The sequence below is a fragment of the Macrotis lagotis genome, chromosome 4 (assembly GCF_037893015.1).
Source record: "Macrotis lagotis isolate mMagLag1 chromosome 4, bilby.v1.9.chrom.fasta, whole genome shotgun sequence".
Taxonomy (NCBI): domain Eukaryota; kingdom Metazoa; phylum Chordata; class Mammalia; order Peramelemorphia; family Peramelidae; genus Macrotis; species Macrotis lagotis.
In genome coordinates, this window is record NC_133661.1 from 190,284,102 (window position 1) to 190,308,187 (window position 24,086).

Consider the following 24,086-nt stretch of genomic DNA (forward strand, 5'->3'; position numbering starts at 1 on the left):
ATGCTCTTTAATTTAAATGGACAAGCACTACTGCTAGTACTACTACTACTATTATTCCTTTTACTTCTACTTCTACAATTATTATTACTATCTTAGAAATCATGAACACTTAAGCAGGATTTCATTTGGTTCTTTGTTGAGTTCTAGACTAAAGAAGATAATGGAGAAAATGTTAATAATGCAGATAAAATTTAAAATATGGCTTGCAATACATTTTTTTAAATTCAGTTCCTACAAGAACACCTGTGGAACAATAATCTATCACTCATTAGGGAGCTACCAGGGTATCTGGATACTCACTGATATCATCCAGGTATTTTTGTTCTGAATCTGACTCTCTCTAGTCAGTAAGTCTCCAGAGAATTTTCTTATTTTTTTTATTTTAAGGATCTATATTTATTTTATATTATTACAATAATTTTGTTATAAGAGTAAACATAAACCCCCTCACCCTCACCCAAGATGATGAGAAACTTCAAGAATAGTGAGAGAGAGAGAAAAAATTTACTTCATTTTGTGTTCAGATTCCAATGATTCTGTCTCTGGGGTGAGTTGCTTTCTTTATCATAAGTCCAACAGAGAAGTTGCTGCAACATTTTTCCCAGTTGCTTTTACTTACTGTATTTCCTTCCCCTCTATTCCTCCCCACTCTCAGTTATTCTGTTCTCTCTTTACTTTCATCCTGGCCCTGTCCAAAAGTGTTTTGTATCTGAATGCACTCTCCCTCAATCTTCCCTCTCTTCCATCACCTAACCCCCCCTTCCCTCCCCCATTCCCCCTTATCCCATTCCTTTCTTCTCCTTTTTTTATGGTAAGATAGATTTCTTCACCCTATACACCCTATAAGATGTGTATGTTATTTCCTCTCTGAGCCATTTCTGATGAGAATGAAGACTGATTGATTCCCCCTTGCCTTCCCCCTTTCCACTCCATTGAAAAAGCTTTTTCTTGACTCATGTGAAATTTCTTAGCTTCTTCTTTATCTCCTTTCTCTTCCTCCCAATAATTTCCTTTATCACCCATTGACTCCATCTTTTTACGATATTATACCATTATAGTCTACTCCTTCCTGTGCCCTCTCTATAAATGCTCCTTCTAACATAAATGAGAAAGGTCATCTGAGTTATCAACATCTTCTTCCCATGCAGGAATACAAACAGTTCAGTATCATTAAGTTCCTCATAATGAGTCCTTCTCATCCACCCCCTCTATGGTTCACCCAAGTCCTCTACTTGGAGATCAAGCTTTCTGTTCAGCTCTGGTTGCTTCAATAGGAAAGTTTGAAAGACTACATTTCACTGAAAGTCCATCTTTTCCCGTGCAAGAGGATGTTCAGTTTTTCTGGGTAGTTGATTCTCAGTTGTAAATCAAGATCTTTTCCCTTCCAGAACATCATATTACAATCCTTATAAGACCTTAATGTAGATGCTGCCAGATCCTGTGTAATCCTGAGTATGGAGCTTCAGTTGTTGGTTTGTTTCTGGCAGCTTTTAGGATTTTCTCTTTGATTTGGGAGTTTGAGCATTTGGCTATAATATTCCTGGAAGTTTTTCTTTTGGGATCTTTTTCAGGAGGTGATCGGTGAATTCCTCAATTTCTATTTTACCTTCTGCTTCTAGGATCTCAGGGCAATTTTACTGTATTAATTCTTGAAAAATGAAGTCTATGTTCTTTTCCTGGTTGTGACTTTCAGGAAGCACAATAATTTTTAAATTGTTTCTTCTGGATCTGTTTTTGAGGTCCATTGTTTTTCCAATGAGATATTTCACATTTTCTTCTAATTTTTGACTTTTGGGGAAGAGTTTTATTTCTTCCTCATTTCTTGCAAAGTCATCAGCTTCATTTAGTTCCATTCTGCAATTGAAGGAATTATTTTCTTCAGAGAACTTTTTTTCATCTCCTTTTCCAGCTGGCCAATTCTATATTTAAAGGCATTCTTCTCCTCATTTGTCTTTTGTTTTTTCCATTAGACATAAACTGGTTTTTAAGATATTATTTTCTTCAGTATTTTGTATTTCTTTCACCAAGCTATTGATTTCTGCACCATGCTCATTTCTCCTCCCAATTTTTCCTCCACCTCTCTTAATTGCTTTTCAAAGTCTTTTTTGAGCTCATCCATAGTCTGGGGCCATTTTCTATTTCTCTTTGAGGTTTCAGTTTTGTCATCATCTGAATATGTGTTTTGATCTTCCATTGGATTAAATTAATTATCTATGGTCAGATTCTTCTTTTTCTGTTGTTTACTCATATCCTGAGCCCAAGACAAATTTTCAGCACTTCCAAGGCTTTGAGGGTTTTGGGGGGACATCCCACTGAGACCTTTATTCCTCCAAGGTTTTATGCTCTCTTGCCTGTGCTTTTATATGTAGAAGACCACAGCACTCCCCCCTGCCCTGGAGCTGTAAGGTGGATTCCTGCTCAGCTATCTTAGTATGGAAGCCCAAACCACAACCTGGATCTCACTGTGGGCAAACAGCATAATCCTGCCCCAATGGAGAGCAGAGGAATTTCTGCCTTTTCCCCTGACCCCCTTACCATTTGTGGGCTGTGTTCTGGAGGTGCAGGCCCCCGATTGTCACTGCAGAACTCATTCTAGTGTAGCATAATTCTCTCCCTGCACCTTTAAACTGTTCCTGGGCTGTGCTGAGACCAGGGTTTTTTCCAACTCCCAGTCCTGGTGAGATACACCTTTCCCATGGAACTTCTAAGTTATCTTGGACTGGAAAATGTAACACTGTCTTTCTGTGTGTTCTGCCCCTTTAAATTTTGGCTAGACTCATAATTTTACAGCCTTTGCAGTTCATTGTGGAAGGAGTTCCTGGGAAATGCTACTATCTTGCTGCCATCTTGGCTCCACCCCTCCAGGGAATTTTCTGAAGGTTATATAGCATTGAGTTAAATCTAATAAGGTGAAAATTAACAGGGAAAAATGTAAAGATTTTCATTTTGGCATAAAGTCATGTTATCCATGAGAAGTCATGGATAAACAGCAATAATTTTGCAGCCAAAAATGTTAAGGAGAACTTACTGAACATTCATAAGGATAAAGCTACTAGTCAAAAGTAAAGATAAGGACTCACCTGAGCTCTCCCCCAAGCACCTTCAAATAATTTTAAATAATGACTCTAAAAAACAGCAGCACTGGACTCATTCAGGACTTCCGGACAAGATGGCGGAGAGAAGACAGGCACAGTTCTAAAATCTCCTGATCTCTTCCCCATCTATCACATGAAACAAACCTCTTAAAAGAAATCTGAACCAGGAAACCCAGAAAGAAAAGCCAGGAGAGGAAAATTTACCTCAGGATTTGTCAACTGCAGCAGCCTTGACTGAGTACTGGCAGGTGAGTCTGAGCTCCGAGGGAAGATCAGCCCGGGATCAGCCAGATCAACCGCTGAATTGGAACCGGGAGTCTGAGGGCCTGAGAGCCGAACCTGATGGATCAGCGGTGGGGCTGGACGAAGGGGGCTTGGGTCTGCGGGAAAGCAGAGGCGCTGGTGTTGGTGCTGTACCCCTGGAGCTTGGAGAAGGGGCTGCGGGGAGAGGTCTGGTGCAGGATCTCTGCAGCTCCTCAGGTCTAAGAAACTCTGAGCCCACGCTTCCGTTGCACTGAGGCCTCCTCCCAAACAAATGCAAATTACTTCTGCCTCAGGCCCAGGTGTGTGAGCAAAAGAACTAGCCCAGCTGAGGAATCACCTCAGGCCAGGGTAAAGCCCACCACTGATTGAAGGCAAAAGAATTCAATAGCTCCAATACCCTCCCTCAAGCAAAGGGAGAAGGCCTTGCAACCAAGGTCACAGACACCCCAGAGAGGGCAACCAGCACCTCCTACTGGCCAGCCACAGAAACTGCACTCAGTAAAGCCTTTAGAGATCCCAAGCCCAGGTGAACCAGCCCCACCCAACTCAAGGTCTTAGCATAATGAAGAAGGGTCAGCAGAAAGGTGGATCCATAGAAAAATTCCTGGAAGGGAAAGACCCCAACCCAGAGAGGCCTGGAACATCTGAGGAGAATACAATCTGGTCTCCAGCACTTAAAGACTTCCTTGAAGAAATAAGGAAGGAGTTTAAAAATCAACTGGAAAATTTGGAGGAGACAGTTAATACCTTGAAACAAGAAAACAAAACCTTAGAAAGTAGAATTGGACAATTACAAAATGAGAACAATTCTCTCAGATCCTCAAATGAGCAAATGCAAAAAGAAATTAGTTCTCTCAAAACCTCAATTGGTCAAATGGAAAGCTCTTTCAAAAGTAGAATTGACCAACTGGAAAAGGTTAATGAAGAAAACTCCTCCCCCCAAAAAATAATGGAGTCTACAGAAACTAATGACTCCACAAGACAGCAAGAGTCAGTTAAACAAAATCAAAAAATAGAAAAAAATAGAAACCACTGACCTCGAGAATAGATCGAGGAGGGGAAACCTGAAAATTATAGGAATTCCAGAAAACATTGAAGAGAAAAAGACCCTGGACTTAATATTACAGGATCTAGCGATGGAAAACGGCCCTGACATCATCGAATCAGAGGGCAAATTAGTTATTGAAAGAGTACATCGATCCCCACCAGAAAAAGATCCTAAAATGAAAACACCAAGGAATGTTGTGGCCAAACAGCAGAACTATCAGGTAAAAGAGAAAAATCCTGCAAGCAGCCAGAAAGAAACAATTTAAATATCAAGGAGCCACAGTAAGGATCACGCAGGACCTGGCTGCATCAACTTTAAGGGATCGAAGGGCCTGGAATGAGATAATTCAAAGAGCACGGGAGCTTGGAATGCAGCCAAGAATCTACTTTCCTGCAAAGCTGAGCCTTCTCTTCCAGGGAAAAAGATGGACATTTAATGAAGTGGAAGAATTCCAAAAATTTCGGATGAAAAGACCAGAGCTAAACAGAAAATTTGGATATCAAACAGGAGGTTCAAGAAACACATGAAAAGGTAAAAAAAGGGGGGGCAGTAAAAGGAAAAAAATGCAATCCAGCAAGTTGAAACTGTCTATATCCCAGCATGGGGGGCGGGGAAGAGACTCTCATAAATCCTGAGAAATGTAACTCTAACAGAGAGAATATACCGAGCCAGAAATGATGGACATCCATGACCTATCCATGAGACTGATATCTAATGGGATGTAACTGGTTTTAACTCCACTGGGGAGAAAGACTCTAATAACTCTCTGGAATTTTGACTCTATTCAACAGAATATACTGAACTAGAAGGGACAGACACTCAGAATTTTCTATGACTTAGATAGAATGATCTAAAAAAAATACACTACCTCCCTAAAAAGGGGGGACAGGAAAGAGACGGGAGGAGGGAGGGGATTGAATGGGACAAATCTCATTACACTAAGAGGTACAAAAAAACTATGGTAATAGAGGGGAAGAAGGGAATAGAGGATAAACACCTGAATCTTCTTCTCATCAGACTTGGCTTAAAGTGAACCTACACATACTCAGTTAACTTATAAAACATCTAACCTTTCTAGAATTAAAAGGGGAAAAGGGGAGGGGGGACAGAGAAAGGGAAGGGGAGTGGAGGAAATAAGGGGAAATAACAAAAGGAAGGAAAGGGAGCAGGGAAAGGGGAAAGAAAGGGGAGGGTGTGATATAGGAGGGCAAACACACTAAAGGGGGTGGTATTCAAAAACAAAATATTGGAGAATATGGATAAAAGGGGGGAAAGGGGGAAAATACAAACAGATGGAAGATAGCACAGAGGGCAATAAAGAATTAGTAATCATAACCTTGAATGTGAATGGGATGAACTCTCCCTTAAAATGTAAGCAAATAGCAGAGTGGATTAAAAACCAGAATCCTGCAATATGCTGCTTACAAGAAACTCATTTGAAGCAGAGAGATACATATAGAGTAAAGGTAAAAGGTTGGAGCAAAATATATTTTGCTTCAGCTGAAGTAAAAAAAGCAGGGGTAGCAATCCTTATCTGACAAAGCAGCAGCAAAAGCAGATAGTGTTAAAAGAGATAAGGAAGGAAACTTTATCCTCCTAAAAGGTACCATAGACAATAAAGTCATTTCAATATTGAATATATATGCACCCAGTGGGACAGCACCCAAATTCTTAGAGGAGAAGCTGAAAGAATTACAGGAAGACATAGACAGCAAAACTCTACTAGTACGAGACCTCAACCTCCCACTATCAGATCTAGATAAATCAAATATATGCAACACTATGCCAAGGAGATACTGACCCAGAGCAAATTGGAAACTGAATAACCTCATGTTAAAAAATGACTGGACCAAAAAACAAATTATAGAAAGAATTAACCATTTTATCCTAGATAATGATAATAATGAAACAACATACCAAAACCTATGGGATTCATTCAAAGCAACTCTCAGGGGATATATTATAGCTCTAAATGCTTATATGAATAAATTGGAGAAAGAGGAAATCAATGAACTAAACATGCAACTAAAAAAAATTAGAGAAAGAACAAATCAAAAATCCCCAAATACCAAATTAGAAATTTTAAAAATTAAAGGAGAAATTAATAAAATTGAAAGCAAAAAAACTATTGAATTAATAAATAAAACCAAAAGTTGGTATTATGAAAAAAACAATAAAATTGATAAACCTCTCATCAATTTGATTAAAAAAAAGAAAGAAGAAAACCAAATTACTAGTATTATAAATGAAAAAGGTGAACTCACCACCAATGAGGAGGAAATTAAAGCAATAATTCAAAATTATTTTGCCCAACTTTATGCCAATAAATTTGATAATCTTCAGGATGAATATTTACAAAAATATAAGCTGCCCAGGTTAAATGAAGAAGAGATTAAATACCTGAACAATCCTTTCTCAGAAAAAGAAATTCAACAAGCCATTATTGAACTCCCTAAAAAAAATCTCCAGGGCCTGATGGATTCACAAGTGAATTCTACCAAACATTTAAGGAACAATTGGTTCCAATCCTATATGAACTCTTTGGAAAAATAGGGAAAGCTGGAACTCTGCCTAACTCTTTCTATGAAACCAATATGGTACTGTTACCTAAACCAGGAAGAGTTAAAACAGAGAAAGAAAATCGATGAATATAGATGCAAAAATCTTAAATAAAATCTTAGCAAATCGACTACAACAAGTCATCACTAGGATAATACATTATGATCAAGTAGGATTTATTCCAGGAATGCAGGGTTGGTTCAATATTAGGAATACTGTTAGTATACTCAATTATATCAATAAAAACCCTATCAGAAACCATATGATCATATCAATAGATGCTGAAAAAAGCTTTTGACAAAATACAGCATCCATTCCTATTAAAAACACTACAGAGTGTAGGAATAAATGGACTGTTCCTTAAAATAATTAGCAGTATCTATCTGAAACCATCAACAAGCATTATACTCAATGGGGAGAGGCTAGAGGCATTCCCAATAAGATCAGGGGTGAAACAAGGGTGCCCATTATCACCACTACTATTCAATATTGTATTAGAAATGTTAGCATCAGCAATTAGAGAAGAAAAAGAAATTAAAGGAATTAGAATTGGGAAAGAAGAGACAAAACTCTCACTATTCACAAATGACATGATGGTCTACCTAGAGAATACCAAGAAATCATCTAAAAAAACTACTGGAAACAATTAGCAATTTTAGCAAAGTTGCAGGTTATAAAATAAACCCCCATAAATCCTCAACTTTCCTATATATGACTATCAAGAAACAGCAGGAAGAGCTAGAGAGAGAAATCCCATTCAAAGTAACCTCAAACAGTGTAAAATACTTGGGAGTCTATTTGCCAAGGCAGACTCAGAATCTTTTTGAAAACAATTATAAAACACTTCTCACGCAAATTAAATCAGATTTAAATAACTGGGCAAATATCAACTGCTCATAGATAGGTAGAGCTAATATAATAAAAATGACAATTCTACCAAAACTAAACTATCTGTTTAGTGCCCTACCAATCAAAATTCCAAAAAATTACTTTAATGAGTTAGAAAAAATTGTAAGTAAATTCATATGGAGAAATAAAAAGTCAAGAATAGCCAGGAGCTTAATGAAAAAAAAAATGCAAACGAAGGTGGCTTAGCACTACCCAATCTAAAATTATATTATAAAGCATCAGTCATCAAAACTGTTTGGTATTGGCTAAGAAATAGAGTGGTGGACCAGTGGAATAGACTAGGTGTAAAAGCAGGAGAGGATTATAGTAATCTGCTGTTTGATAAACCCAAAGAGTCAGGCCACCGGGATAAAAACTCCTCTTTGATAAAAACTGCTAGGATAATTGGAAGTTAGTATGGAACAAACTTAGATTAGACCAACACCTCACACCCTTTACCAAGATAAGATCCAAATGGTTACAGGACATAGACATAAAAAAAATACTATAAGCAAATTAGAAGATCAAGGACTAGTCTACCTGTCAGATCTATGGAAAGGGGAACAGTTTATGACTAAAGAAGAGTTGGAGAACATCATTAAAAACCAATTAGATGATTTCGATTACATTAAATTAAAAAGGTTTTGCACAGATAAAACCAATGTAATCAAGATTAAAAGAAAAGGAGTAAATTGGGAAGCAATCTTTGCAACTAATGATTCTGACAAAGGACTCATTTCTAAAATATACAGAGAACTGAGTCATATTTTCAAAACAAAAAGCCATTCCCCAATTGACAAATGGTCAAAGGATATGCAAAGGCAATTTACAGATGAGGAGATCAAAGTAATCCATAGCCATATGAAAAAATGCTCTAAATCATTAATTATTAGAGAAATGCAAATTAAAGCTTCCCTGAGGTACCACCTCACACCTCTCAGATTGGCCAGTATGACCAGGAAGGATAATGATCATTGTTGGAAGGGATGTGGGAAATCTGGGACACTATTACACTGTTGGTGGAGCTGTGAACTCATCCAACCCTTCTGGAGAGCTATTTGGAACTATGCCCAAAGGGCAACAAAAATGTGCATACCCTTTGACCCAGCAATACCACTAATGGGTCGATACCCTGAAGAGATGAGGGAAAAGGGTAAAAACATTACTTGTACAAAAATATTTATAGAAGCCCTGTTTGTGGTGGCAAAGAATTGGAAATCCAGTAAATGTCCTTCAATTGGGGAATGGTTTAGCAAACTGTGGTATATGTATGTCATGGAACACTATTGTTCTATTAGAAGCCAGGAGGGATGGGATTTCAGGGAAACCTGGAGGGATTTGCATGAACTGATGCTGAGTGAGATGAGCAGAACCAGAAAAACACTGTACACCCTAACAGCAACATGGGAGTGATGTTCAACCTTGAAGGACTTGCTCATTCCATCAGCGCAGCAATTGGGAACAATTTTAGGCTGTCTGCAAAGGAGAGTACCATCTGTATCCAGATAAGGAGCTGTGGAGTTTGAACAAAGTACAAGGACTATTCCCTTTAATTCAGGAAAAAAAACCCAGATGTCTTATTGTTTGATCTGGTTACCTCTGAGAATTCTGTTCTCTTTAAAGATATTATTTCTCTCTCATCACACCCAATTTGGATCAAGGTACAACATGGAAACAAAGTAAAGACTGACGGAGTGCTATCTGTGGGGTTGGGGTGGGGGGAGGGAAGCAAGATTGGGGGAAAATTGTAAAACTCAAATAATATCTTTAATAAAAATTTAAAAAAAAAAAAAAAAACAGCAGAACTCACACTCATATTCAAACAACAACAACAACAACAACAACAACAACAACAAAAATAGAGTGAAACAATTTTCCAAATCAAGACAACTTAGAAAGTTTGCAGGAATGTCTCTTATACCAAGGGTTAGAGGAACATAGTCCAGTGCCCAGGACTGTGTTCCTCTCAACTTTGGTGCAAGAGACGTTCCTGCAAACTCTCTAAGTGCCCAGGAGTAGGCCTTTGAGAAACCATGATGGTTTCCAGACCTCTCACTTGATAGATTCCAAAAATAATTTAGAAAAACAGCATAAAAGGTCTTTAGCACCTGGATGAGAGTAGAGCACAGTCCAGTACCAAGGCAAATCTGGCCTTGGTAAACCAAAGGCAGTCCTTGAGAGAGGCAGCAGCAGTTCTTCTTCTGGTGCTCTAAATCCACAGATTGTAAGGGATTGGACAACTGGTCAGAGGGAAATTACAAGACACTGATGATTTGCCTGAACTCAGATCTGGGACACAGTCCTAGGTGGCAGTACCAGAGTGAGGAGGAGCACTAGCACACCAAAGCTTGCAGTGCAAGGGAGCAAGGACACTTCTCATACTTCCAGGGAAGCAAAAAGAGTATTTGGGTCCACCCACAGACCAAACCACAGGACTTAGATCATACCACCTCAGAAAAGTTGAAAACATACAGGTACCTAGAAGTATCTTTGAAAGAAGCTACACAAGCAGCTGAAGCTTGGGATGGTGATCCCTTTAATATGGAAACACAGTTCTAGTTTAACAGAATTAAAAGATAAAGAATGGGCTTGGAAATGAGCAAACAGATAACAAAAACTTTGACCATAGAAAGTTACTATCACAACAAGGAAGTTCAAAATAGACACTCAGAAGGAAATAATAGTCAAAGTTCCAACATCCAAAGCCTCCAAGAAAAATATAAATTTGTCTCAGGTCCTGGAAGATCTCAAAAAGGAGTTTGAAAAACAAGTAAGAGAGGTAGAAGAAATATTGAGAAGAGAAAAGAGAGAGATATAATTATGAAAAAAGAGTCAACAGTTTGGAACAAAAAAAAAATACTGAAGAAAATAGCACCTTAAAAAAACAAACTAGGCCAAATGGTCAAATAGGTACAAAAAAATGAAAGAAAAAAATGCCTTAAAAAGCAGAATTGACCAAATGCAAAAGGAGATACAAAAATTCACGGAAGAAAATAATCCCTTCAAAATGAGAACTGTGCAAAGGGAAGCTAATCACATTATGAGAAATCAAGAAACAATTCACGAAAAACAGAAAGATGCAAAGAAAATGTGAAATAACTTATTGGAAAAACAACTGCTCTGGAAGTTAGATCCAGAAGATATTACATAAAAATTATTGAACTACCTGAAAGCCATGATCAAAAAAAGGGTCTAAAACAGACTTTCAAGAAAATATCAAGGAGGAGGCAACAGTAGATAGATCATTGTCCCTGGAGTCAGGAGGATCTGAATTCATGTCTGACCTCAGATGCTTGATGCTTACTAGCTGTGTGAATTTAGGCAACTGACTTAACCCCATTCCCTTGTTAAAAAAAAAGTAAATAAATAAATTATCAAGGAAACCTTCCCTGATATTTTGGAATCAAAGGGAAAAATAGAATTTGAAATAATATACCCAGGGGCAGCTAGGTGGCATACTGGATAGAGTACCAGCCCTGGAGTCAGGAGGACCTGAGTTCAAATTTGACCTCCGACAATTAGTTGTCTAGTTGTGGACGTGGGCAAGTCACTTAATCCTATTTCCTTAAATAAAAATTCAAAAAATGAAATAATATACACACCACCTCCTGAAAAAGATCCCCAAATGAAAATTCTCAGATTTATTATAATCAAATTCCAGAGCTTCCAAGTCAAGGAGAAAATATTAAAGCAGCCAGAATGAAACAATTCAAATATTGTGGAGTTACAATCCTGGCAATACAAGATTCAACAGCTTCCACATTAAAGCACTGAAGGATTCGAAATATGATATTCTAGAAGTCAAATGAGCTTGGACTACAACCAAGAATGAACTACTCAGCAAAATTGGACACTTTCATGGGAAAAGATGGACATTCACTGAAATAGGGGACTTTTAAACTTTCTTGATGAAAAGACCAGAACTGAACAGAAAATTTGATCTTCAATGATGAGACCCAATGAAGTATAAAAAGATAAATAGGAAAGGAAAATAATAAGGGACTTAGTAAGGTTAAACTTTTACATTCCTGAATGTGAAAACACAGTATCAAAAAAAAAAAACCGAGGGATGAGAGAGGAATATACTAAGAGAAATAAAAATGGAGAAGTAGAATGAAGTAAATTATCTCATATGAAAAGAGCAGTGAAGGAGAAGAGGAAGAGGTTGGGGGAGTCAGTAAAATTTATTCTCAGAATTGGTTCAAAGAGGGAATGACATACCCACTTAAATGAGTATAGAAATCTAATCAATTTTACAGAAAAGGAGAAAGGGAAGGGGATCAGAGAGGGTGAGGATGAAACAAGGGAGGGCAGATCAAGGGAGAGGAAAGAAAAGCAAAGCACTTTTAAGGAGGTAGAATTTGAAAGGAGGGAGAATTGAATAAGTAGATGGAGAAATAAGACAGAGGGAAATACAATTAGCAATACTGTGAAAAAAGTTTTGAAGTAAATTTCTCTTCAAAAGACATCAATTTTCAAACACAAAGAATTGATTCATAAAAATAAGAATTCATAAATTCATAAAAATAAGAATCATTTACCAATCGATAAATTATCAAAAATCATACATACTCTTTAGACTTCACAATACCACTACTAGGTCTATCTCCTAAAAGAGATTATAAACAAAAAAGGAAAAGGACACATATGTACAAAAATATTTATAGTACCTCTTTGTGTGGTGGCAAAAAATTGGAAATTGAGGGGATGTCCATCAATTGATGAATGATAGGTAATTAGTAAGGTAATTAGCTAGGTAATTAGTAAGTGTCTGAGGTCAGATTTGAATTCAGGTTCTCTGGACTCCAGGACCAGTGCTCTATTCACTGTAGCACCTAGCTGCTCCTTTCCTTCATTATGGAAAAGGACCATGCTATCAGAGTGGTGATGCCAAGACATGTAATGGAATTAGATTTAAGCTATACAAAGTTACCAACTTCATTTTCTCCTCTGGAGCCTTCTGGAAACAGTGGCCAGATATGGATCAGATCATCTAGAGGTGGCTTTGGATGAAAGACCTTGACCTTTTAAAACGAGGGGTATTTCCTAGGTCACAGTTTGACTGACCAAGAATAGTCACTTTTGCTTAGTCAAAAAAAAAAATTAAACCAGAAGACAAAACCTTCAGGGTTTCTCAGTGATTAAGACAGGTAAACAAGAAATGAAGGAAAGAATAACTACTTTTTCAGAGTCAAAAAAAAAGTCAATAGGGGAGGGGAGGCCCCAAAGGTTTATGGCCAAAATAGTAACCATTGCTATTTACATTCACTCTGAACCAAAAGACCCAATGATTAACTGGGCTTAATCTGGGGTTCTGGATCATTCGTGAGCTTTTATTCTGATGGTCAACCTCTAGTTCATGCTAAGAGAGGAGCAAGCAGCAAGTGAAGAAGCATTTTTTCTTGTAGAAAGGCATGGTGAATCACACAAGTTCTAGCAAGCTAGGAGGGCTAAAACAATTTTTTCACATCAAAATGGTACAAGTAATAACTTTAATGAGTTATGAAGTCTACAAGTATCAAGGTACTATTGTATATGAAAAAACCGATCATGTTTTACATGAAGGGGAAAAAGAAGTCTAAGGCAAGGTAGAAAAGATATGACAGCTATATTTGAAGGGCTGTCAAGAGGAACAAGGATTGCATGTTTATTTGATGTTTATTTGAGGAGCTCTAGGTGGAATCTACAAATGGGTAAATTTAGATTTGATGGCAGGAAAAACTTCTAATCATTAGTATTATATAAAAATAGAAAGACTTGTCTTGAAATAGGATAGAGGTCAACCATCCAGGAAGATCTGTAAAAACATTTCTTCCTTGTTTGTACAATCATAATCAGTAAAATTCCACTCTTCAAGACCCCATTCGGGATTTTCTTGGCAAAGACACCAGAGTCAAAGGGCTGCTAGGTGGTGCAGTGGATAGAGCACCATCCCTGGAGTCAGGAGGACCTGAGTTCAAATCTGGCCCAAGACACTTAATAATTACCTAACTGTGCGAACTTGGGCAAATCACTTAACCCCTAGCTCATTTTACAGATGGGAAAACTGAGAAAAATACAGTTAAGTGAGCAACATGCCCAGGTTCATCCAGTTAATAAAGCCAGATTTGCAACTCCAGACCTAGAACTCTATTCACTGCACCACAAAGTTGCCTATAACTACTTTTTTAAATTTTTTTTTATTAAGTCAATATTTAAATTAAGTGACTTGCCCAAGGTCACACTTCTGGGCAATTATTAAGTATCTGAGGTCAGATTTGAACTCAGGGTCCTCCTAAATCCAGGGTCAGTGCTCTATCCACTGTGCCACCTAGCTGCCCCCATAACAACTTCTAAGATTTAATATAATGGAGATTGATTTGAGGTATGGATCAGTATATAGGGCTGGTGAAATCCCTTCCAATTCTCAAAGGCTATGATTCTATGATTGTCTAAGTTCATGTTAGAGATGAAAATATGAGAAGAAATGAAAGTGAATATTGAAATAATGGGGAATCCTAATAATAAATGAGAGGAAAGAATGCAAATACAAGTATAAAGCACCCTGAGAAGTGGCCTTGGACAAACCACTTAACCCCATTTGCCTTACAAAAAAGAGACCTAAAAAAATAATAAGAGTAGATGACAAGTTAAATAGAATTGTTAAGTTTGCTAAACATAGGGCAAACATTATCTCATTTGATGTCAGTTCTATTATTATTCTAATGTAATAAAGAAATGGAGACACAGAGAGGCTAAACAATAGGTCCAGGACCACACAGCTATTAAACTATGTGAGGTAAGATTTGAACCCAGGACTGCATGGCTTCACCCATTCCACTACATCACAGTAGAGAGTGACTCCATTTTGTCTTCCTGTCTTCAAGTCCTAGTACAATACCTTATACATAATACTTTGGAAATAAATTTAAATGCAATGAAATTAGAAATGAACCAGTTAAATGTTGAAATAGACTTGGGTTACCTGTGCTTACAAGATTGTGGTTACTATGAAAAAGTTAAATATTGTGAGGGAAATATTGATGGGACAGGAAATAACATTCATTTCCAGTACTGTGGGACCGTTGTATCACTTCTCCTTCTCATTCTGGGAACTGAAGCATAGTTCAGGAGTTTAGAAGCAGCTAAGTGGTCCAATAGAGAAAGCCCTGAGCCTGGAGTCAGGAAGAAAACATAAGTTCAAATCTTGACTCAAACACTTAATCACCAAGAGACTTTGGGCAAATCACATAACTACAAAATCAGTTTCTTTAATTATAAAATGTGAAAAAATACTTATATAACACCCTTCTGCCACCCAAGATTATTGTGAGGATCAAATGAGTTAATAATTTCAAAGACTTAGCATAGGTCTTCACACATTATAACTGCTATACATGTCAACTATCATTATTATTAAAATTACTTTAATTAGCTGAAGATACAAATTCTTGAAGGTAATAAATTTCTGGTTATATGTAGCAAACCAAGGCATATTCTGTGGCATAAATATATATCTTTCTCTGCTGCTTCAAACAAAAACTTTTTCATTCCTCCAGATTCAAAAGTCTCAAGATCCATGGTCTTGACCCACCAGGCATTTTTGAGAATTTCTTTAAGAGAACAACCCAAATGTGGAAACAATTATAGTAATCCACTGTTTGATAAACCCAAAGTGTCCAGCTATTGGGATAAGAACTCTCTCTTTGATAACAACTTCTGGGGAAATTGGAAGTTAGCATGGAAGAAAGTTAGATTAGACCAACACCTCAACACCCTATACCAAGATAAGATCCAAATGGATACAGGATTTAGACATATAAAAAAACAATACTATAAGCAAATTAGAAAAACAAGGATTAGTTTACCTGTCAGATCTATGGAAAGGGAAATCGTTTATGACTAAGGAAGAGATGGAGAACATCACTAAAAACAAACTAGATGATTTCAACTACATTAAATTAAAAAACTTTTGCACAGACAAAACCACTGTAACCAAGATCAAAAGAAATGTAGTAAACTGAGAAACAATCTTTACAACTAATTTTTCTGACAAAGAACTCATTTCTAAAATATACAGAGAACTGAGTCATATTTTTAAAAAAAAAGCCATTCCCCAATTGACAAATGATCAAAGGATATGCAAAGACAATTTACAGATGAGATCAAAGCAATCCATAGACATATGAAAAATTGCTCTAAATCATTACTTATTAGAGATACTTATTAGAGGTACCACCTCACACCTCTCCAACTGGCCAGTATGACCAGAAAGGAAAATGATCATTGTTGAAATGGTTGTCAGAAATTTGGGACACTATTACACTGTTGGTGGAGTTGTGAACTCATCCAACCTTCTGGAGAGAAATTTGGAGTTATGCCCAAAGGTAAACAAAAATATCCATACCCTTTGATCCAGCAATACCACTACTGGGTCTATACCCTGAAGAGATGGTGAAAAGGGGTATAAACATCACTTGTACAAAAATATTCATAGCTGCCCTGTTTGTGGTGGCAAACAATTGGAAATCAAGTACATGCCCTTCAATTAGGGAATGGCTTAGCAAACCATGGTATATGTATGTCATGGAAACTATTTTTCTATTAGAAACCAGGAGGGATGGGAATTTAGGGAAGTCTGGAAGGATTTGCATGAACTGATACTGAGTGAGATGAGCTGAACCAAAAAACACTGTATACCCTAACAGCAACTTGGGAGTGATGATCAACCTTGATGGACTTGTTCATTCCATCAGTGCAACAGTCGAAGACAATTTGGGGCTCTCTGCAATGGAGAATACCATCTGTATCCAGAGAAACAACTGTGGAGTTTGAACAAAGACCAAGGACTATTATTACCTTACATTTAGGGGAAAAAAACATATTTTATTTTCTGATCTTGCTATCTCTTTATATCTCTTTATATTTATATTTCTTCCTTAAGGATATGGTTTCTCTCTCATCACACTCAATTTGGATCAATGTATACCATGGAAACAATGTCAAGACTGACAAATTGCCTTCTGTGGAGGTGAGGGGAGGGAAGTAAGATTAGAGGAAAATTGTAAAATGCAAGATAAATTTAAAAAGAGAGAACAACCTGGACTGTACATTCTCCTCTGTCCCAATTTCATCTCTTTGTTCCATGGTTACACAGATGACTGAATTCAGAAAAGGAGTAACAATTACTTCAAAGATGGCAAGAAACTTATCCAGGTGAGATATAGAATGAAGCTACAGATAGAAAAAATCAATTGACAAAAGAACAAAAGTACCACAGTGATGTGAGCTGCCAGGGTGGAGAAGGCTTTGGAAGAAACACCTGAAGAATACTTCTGTACGGTGACTAGGATGAAGATGTAATAGATGATCAATACACAAATGCAAGCCAGAGAGATGAACCCACTATTAGCAGTCTGTAAGTATCAGTATAGGCCAATTTGATGAACTGAGGTAGGTCACAGGAAAAAACTATTCAATATATTAGGACCACAAAAAGACAAGTCTACAACAAAAGTCAATTGGACCCCTGAGTGTATGACCCCAGTGATCCAGGCAAGAAACATAAACAAAATACACATTCTTGGGTTCATCATGGTAAGATAATGGAGAAGCTTACATATGGCAACATACCTGTCAAAGGCCATGGCAATGAGCAGCACCATCTCAATACCACCAAGAGCATGGCTAAAGAACATCTGAGCAACACAATCACCAAATGAAATGGTTTTGTGATTCCTGAAAAGATCACAGATCATTGTGGGGGCTGCAATGGAACTGCCCATTGTCAGTGCGGGGGCAGGTTAGCCAATAGGAAGTACATAGGAGAGTGTAAAATGTGGATAAAAGATCACAGTAAGCAAAATGAACAGATTTTCCAGAATACTTGCCATATAGACCACAGAGGAGAACAGAAAGAGAAGCTGGATCTCCCACGAATCAGAGAGTCCATGGAACACAAATTCAACCACTACAGAATGACTCACTTCAACCATTGACTTCAATGAGCACAGCTTGCAGTGATATTGCCTGAAGGAAGGGGATAACAATATAAAAAAATATATGTGGCTATAATATTAGTGCTCTGAATTGCTCAGGATCTGTGTTTCAAGTCAAATTGTATTTTAACCTTTCACACAAGGCAATAGCCTCTTCAAGATCCCTGTTTCTTACTGTGAAACAAGGTGTGAAAACAAGGGTACAATTAAATGTAATTGCCATCAAAGTATTCCCCTGAGAAGGTTAGATAATTTTACTAATGTAAATGAGAGGACTTGATGTCAATAAGATAAATGACTTTAGTAAGGAAATTTGCTCTGTTGCAACTAGTTTCTGAGATAAGTTCCTGATGGTAAGTTTCTGAGATAAAATTTGAACTTGGTCCTACTTACCTCCATCTCTTTTGTTCTATCCACTGCATCATGACAACAAATATCAGTGCTGAAACCATGGAGTTTAGGAGGCTCTGGTGAAGACAATGAAGAGAGGAATACTACCTGATTGTTGGATGGTTCACTAGATGGTTAGATCTCAAAGACGAGGACACTTTCATTGATTATCTTTGTATGTCCAGCATCTATCTCATTGCTTTGTATGTAAAGCTTACTTTATAAAATGCTTATTGCTGAATTGAATTTGTCTGAGTGAATTTGACTTAATGCATGGGTAAAGATTGGCAGTAAAAATTCAGAGGATGAGTAAGGGAATATTTGGTAGCAGAAATACTTGATAAAGATATTGTGGTTGCTCTAAATAAATCTGTAATTCCTTTAAAAATGGCTTAGAATATCTTCAATGGTGGCAAATTTTTGTCCTTTGAGAGTGGACTTGGTTTTCCAAAATAAGCGTGTCTTTTAAAGTCAGAGTTGATGAAAAGGAAATGTCAGACTAAAGAAACAATACTGACTCTAGTCAGAAAATTAATATTTTATACCTGCATGACCTTAGGCAAGTCAATCAACTTTCCTTGACTTCAATGTTCTTCAGTAATAAACATGAAAGGATTAGACTAGATAACCTCTCAGATCCTAGTCATCAAGAACAAATAGCAGATAAGAATGGTTAGCTCAAAGTGATTAGTTGGTTCTATATGCTTTTCAAGGAATTCATGGATTTTCCAGATATTAAACCCATGGCTTCTTTTATCAGATTAAATAACTTTGGTAAAAAAAAAAAAGTAAATGTTTCTCTATTACTCACTCTCTTGAGTCCAACATTATATTTTTCTCTCAAAGGAAGTGACAAGTCTCCTATAATAGATTCATATGTTTTCTTCTTCAAGTTATAGGTATTGAGAATCCCCTGCCTTGTTTGGTACATAATATGAGTGATTGATCTTTCCAGTATTCTAAAAGTTCTTATCGTTGTTCAGTCATGTTCAACCCTTTGTGATCCCATATGGGATTTTCTTGCTATTGAGAATGGAGTAGTTTTCCATATCTTTCTCCAGTTTATTTTATAGATGAAGAGCCAAGGCAAACAGGGTTAAGCAACTTCCCCAAGGTCACACAAATCTGAGGCCATATTTGTGTTCAGGGAAATAGTCTTACTAACTTCAGACCCAGCACTGTGCCTTCTCACTGATCTAAAAAGTTCTTCCTTAAATCCAAATGAAATTCCTTTTAAATTCAAGTCAATGATCTCTAAGAACACATGATGATTGCCAATCTTATTACAATCTTCTATGTATGTTCTTGAAAGTCTTCTCTTTTCTGGGAGCTCCACTCTTTCTATTGTCTTTGTCACTTTCCTCTTTAAATTGCTATGATAGAAACTGAAAATAATCCCTAATAACAAAAATTCTATTTAAGGATTAAAAATAAGATTTTTGTTGTTTTGCCTCCATCCCATAGCAAAGGAACAATCAGATAGTATATTACTATCAGCCTGAATGATTCTTTGATGATTTTTTTTTCCACAACAGACCAATTTCTATTCCACTGCTATTTGTATCCAGGAATAACACTTTGTACTGCTCCAAACTGAAAACCTTCCCATTGCAGCTGATTGATTATATACATCTGATCTTTAAGTAGCAATAGAAGTGAACCACTTGATAAAAATTCTTCCTTCTCACCCACTTGTAGTTAATTTTCCTCCCTTCCTAAAAGGAAAAGGAAAATTAAAAATGTATCATTGGTAGGGGCAAAAAGTAAAAGACTGAATTCATGACTCTTTATCACAGCCTTATGTTTGACCTAATCCTTAGTGTTAATTAGTGGTGAGTCTTTTGTCCTGGATTAAAACAAAGGGTTATTTCACAGAATGTTTTACCTTCTCCATAGTCTATAATACCTCATATTTATTTTTTCTTTGGAGCTCAGATCTTCTCCATCCTTCCTGTCTAAAACTTAGCTTCCCACTCACTTCTGTAAATTTTAATTCTATTACCATAACATTCTACCACTGAAATCTGAGGAAATCTATTCTTTTTGTGATCAATTTTACATCCATCTTCTCTACCTACCTGGGCTGAAGCAACACAATACTCAAGAAATACAAGGATCTTCAGTAGTTTAGCCTGCACAAAGAACCACAGAAAATACTATCATAGGTGAAAAGAAAACTAATTAGCAGCCCTAGTGAGGGCAGAACCAACAGTGGCTAGTCTGAGTTCCTTGGACCAAGGGAATTATCTTCTTGGATCTTACTGGTTTGACCCAAACAGCCAAGAGAAGTAGCTAATGAGTTACCTGAGAGAAGGGGGGAGTAGGAGGGAGACAGAGAAGGTGAATAGAAAATACCTAAGGAAATAATCATTTGTAATTTGGTATGCCAACATTTAAATCACTCTTGGTGGCTGCTGGGATTAAAGAGAAAACCCTGCAGGTTAGAAAAATGTCTTCTTTAAAAACAAATATTTTTTTTTGTTTTGATTTTTAGGTTTTTGCAAGGCAAATGGGGTTAAGTGGCTTGCCTAAGGCCACACAGCTAGGTAATATTAAGTGTCTGAGACCGGATTTGAACCCAGGTACTCCTGACTCCAGGGCCAGTGCTTTATCCACTGTGCCACCTAGCCACCCCTAAAAACAAATTTTTGAAACAACTAGATAGTACACTGGGTAGAGAGCACAGTCATGAGGATCTGAGCTCAAACCTGCCTCAGACGGTTAACACTTACTAGTGTGTGACACTGGGCAAGCCACTTAACCCAATCACTGCACCAAAGAAACGTTTGAAAATCATTTTTACTGTGTCCAGAAAATTTAAAATGCTTCCCCAAAATTTATAGATTTTTTTTAAAAGTACTGTTTCAGGAAAGTCCTTTAAAGGTGAGAGGGAAAATGTAGTCCACAGCTATATTTGGGGAAAAAAAATACTTGTATCATCTAGGGGAAAAAAAACAGAGACTTAACATCAAGAAAACATGCACTCAAATCCCATTTCTAACATTTACTCACCCTATGACCATGGACAGACCCTTTACTCTCATTTAGTTTCAGATTTTTCATAAAAAAAATGGGGATAATGAAACTTATGATACCTACAGAATACCTACAGGACTCAGCACTTCAAACTAGAAATCAATAGAATGCATCAGTGGTATAAATCATAGAGCTTGACATGAGCTTCAAAGGAAACTAAAAAAACCAAAATTCCCTTCAAACTTAAGGATATCTGAATGTTATAATTACTGTTGTTCTCTCATTTTTTACATTTTATTTGAGAAATTCAAATAGAAACAGTATGATGACAGATTATTATTCTAATATTCATCTTTTCTGTGGTCTGAAGCCACCAAGAATCATTTAAAAATTGAACTCAGGGAGGTGAATCTTCCTGACTTCAGACCTGGCACTGTATCTACTGTATCTAGTTGCCCATATCCTTGATATACAAAAAGTCTTGAATCCGCAGTCCCTTTATCATATCAAGGATTACACACAATGAAGCCTCACTCAGCCTAGAATCACTCCCACCATTTGTCTCCTTAATGCCTACATAAATGCTGTTGAACAAAGGTGCAAAATATCATGTACTCATTCTGACTGGGTCTACTACAAATTTAAGTTACCTCAGCTAGGTCCTCCCTATTACTCACTCCTACTATTCCTTCCTAATCAACTCCCTGTCTCCACATCAACTCTTCCAAACCTTTTCATCCCTCCTCAAACCTTCCATGGAACCCTCAATCCAAGTCTTTCAATTGAAAACCCTGATTCCTTTATTTCAGAAAATATTTGAGAACATTCCCTATGAACTCTCTTTTCTCACCTTTTGTTCATCTAGTTTCACTTAGATGCCCTGTTTCACATGAAGAAGGCTTATTCTTTATCATGGCTTACTCCTCTACCTATTCAAGTGATTCCATGTCATTTCATTTCCTACAACAAATTTATCCCCTCTGTCATAACCACTTTTTCCATTTATTTTCAATCTCTTCCTCTCCCTTTATTAGTTTCTTCCTTCTGCTATAAACATGCTCTAAACAACTCTCCATCCTTAATAACTATTGTCCTATATCTCTTCTGCCCTTTGTAGTTAAATTCCTCAAAAAGACTATCAATAATTGGTGCCTCCATTTTCTCTCATCTTTACTCTCCTCTTAACTGTTTACAATGTGGCTTCTAATCTTATCATGTCACTAAAACTAACTCCAAAGTAACTAACAACCTCTTGTTTGACAAATTTAATGGTCTTTTCGATCAATAATCACCTTGACTTCTCTGCAGCTTTGTCCATCACTCTCTCTCCTCCCCTATGCTCTCTTCACTTTAGGTTTTTAGGATACCATACTTTCCTGGTCTTCCTTCTGCTCATTTGACTGCTCCTATCTTCTTTTCTGGATCCTTCTCCATATTTACACCCCCTAACTGTATGTGTCCCTCAGTTTTTGTCCTGGGTTATCTTCTCCCTCTCTACTCTTTAACTCAGTGATCTCATCAACTTCAATAGATTTGATGACCATCATTTTGCTGATAATTCCCAGATCAACTTTCCTGTCCCAATCTCACATCTTCAAATTGCCTTCATGAAATCTCAATCTAGATATCTAAATAGACATCTTAAACCCAATATATCCAAAATAGAGTTCATTATCTTTTGTGCTAAACCTTCCCTCCTATCTTCACTATTACTGTAGAGAACAACACCATCCTCCCACATCAAAGTTATTTTCAAGGCCTATCAATTTTATCTTTGCAACACATCCCCAATATGTCCCCTTCTCATCTCATCACTGCCACTACTTTAGTGTGAACCCTTATCATTTCACTTCATATCTGGATTATTGCAATAACATGCTGGTGGATCTACCTGCCTCAGGTCTCTCCCTATTCTGATTCATTCTCCACTCAGTTACTAAAGTGATTGTCCTAAAAAGAAAGTCCGAGTATGTCACCTCCCTACTCAGTAAACTGGAGTGATTTCCTGTAGCTTCCAGGAGCAAATACAAAATGCTCTATTTGGCATTTAGAATCCTTAATAACCTAGATTTTACAGAAGAGGAAAATGAGACAGAGATTAAGTCCTCTAGCAATAACCTCAGAAGAGAAGTGGATGGTTACCTATTCTTTTCAGACCCTGAGTTACAACCAAATCCAGGTTCAGTCATCAGTCCATGCATTCTACCCTCAATGAGCTGTCAACCACCACTCTCCAATTTCTTGACCTTCACCAGACACATAGGAGAAGGAACATATCCAGGTTCACTCTTCAATATCTCTGGAGACACATCTATAATCCAATATCATACTGATGCCTTCACTCATTTCTATCCCTATCCTTGTGGCAATAATTCAACAACCATTTATGAGAAAACTATGACCATTCCTGTGACTCCCCAGAACAAGAACACCACCCTGGCTACCACTGCATAAATGTAGAATTTTTGTCATTTTCCCAGTCCTGGGCCACCATATAGACAGAAGGGGATCCTAAAAAATACTCATGTGGAGAAACCAGTCTAGAAAACCTAAAGTATGCCAGTTGGGATAAATTCCCTCCCATTATGTTGATATTAGGAATGCATGCTCAAAAATATTTTACTAATGGGGTGAGCAGTCAAAAAAAGTTTGAACATCACTAGCATAAAACATGATCAACCCATAGCCTATAAAATAATGACTTTAAATATTTATGTGCATATATAGCATATATAACATATACATATATATATATGTATGTATATATACAAAAAGGATGTAGATTCCCACAAGAAAACTCTCCTAAATTAACTAGTATCATGGGAATTTGTTTTGTTTCCTGAGACCAGTGACAGAAAAATAAAACAGAAGAGTATAAAAATTGAACAG

At 37.1% G+C, this 24,086-nt stretch overlaps 1 pseudogene; it reads right to left on the bottom strand.

Moving 5' to 3' along the window:
* Positions 1–13,057: 13,057 nt before the first annotated feature.
* Positions 13,058–17,828, bottom strand: LOC141522837 (olfactory receptor 4F6-like; annotated as a pseudogene).
* Between the last annotated feature and the right edge of the window lie 6,258 nt (positions 17,829–24,086).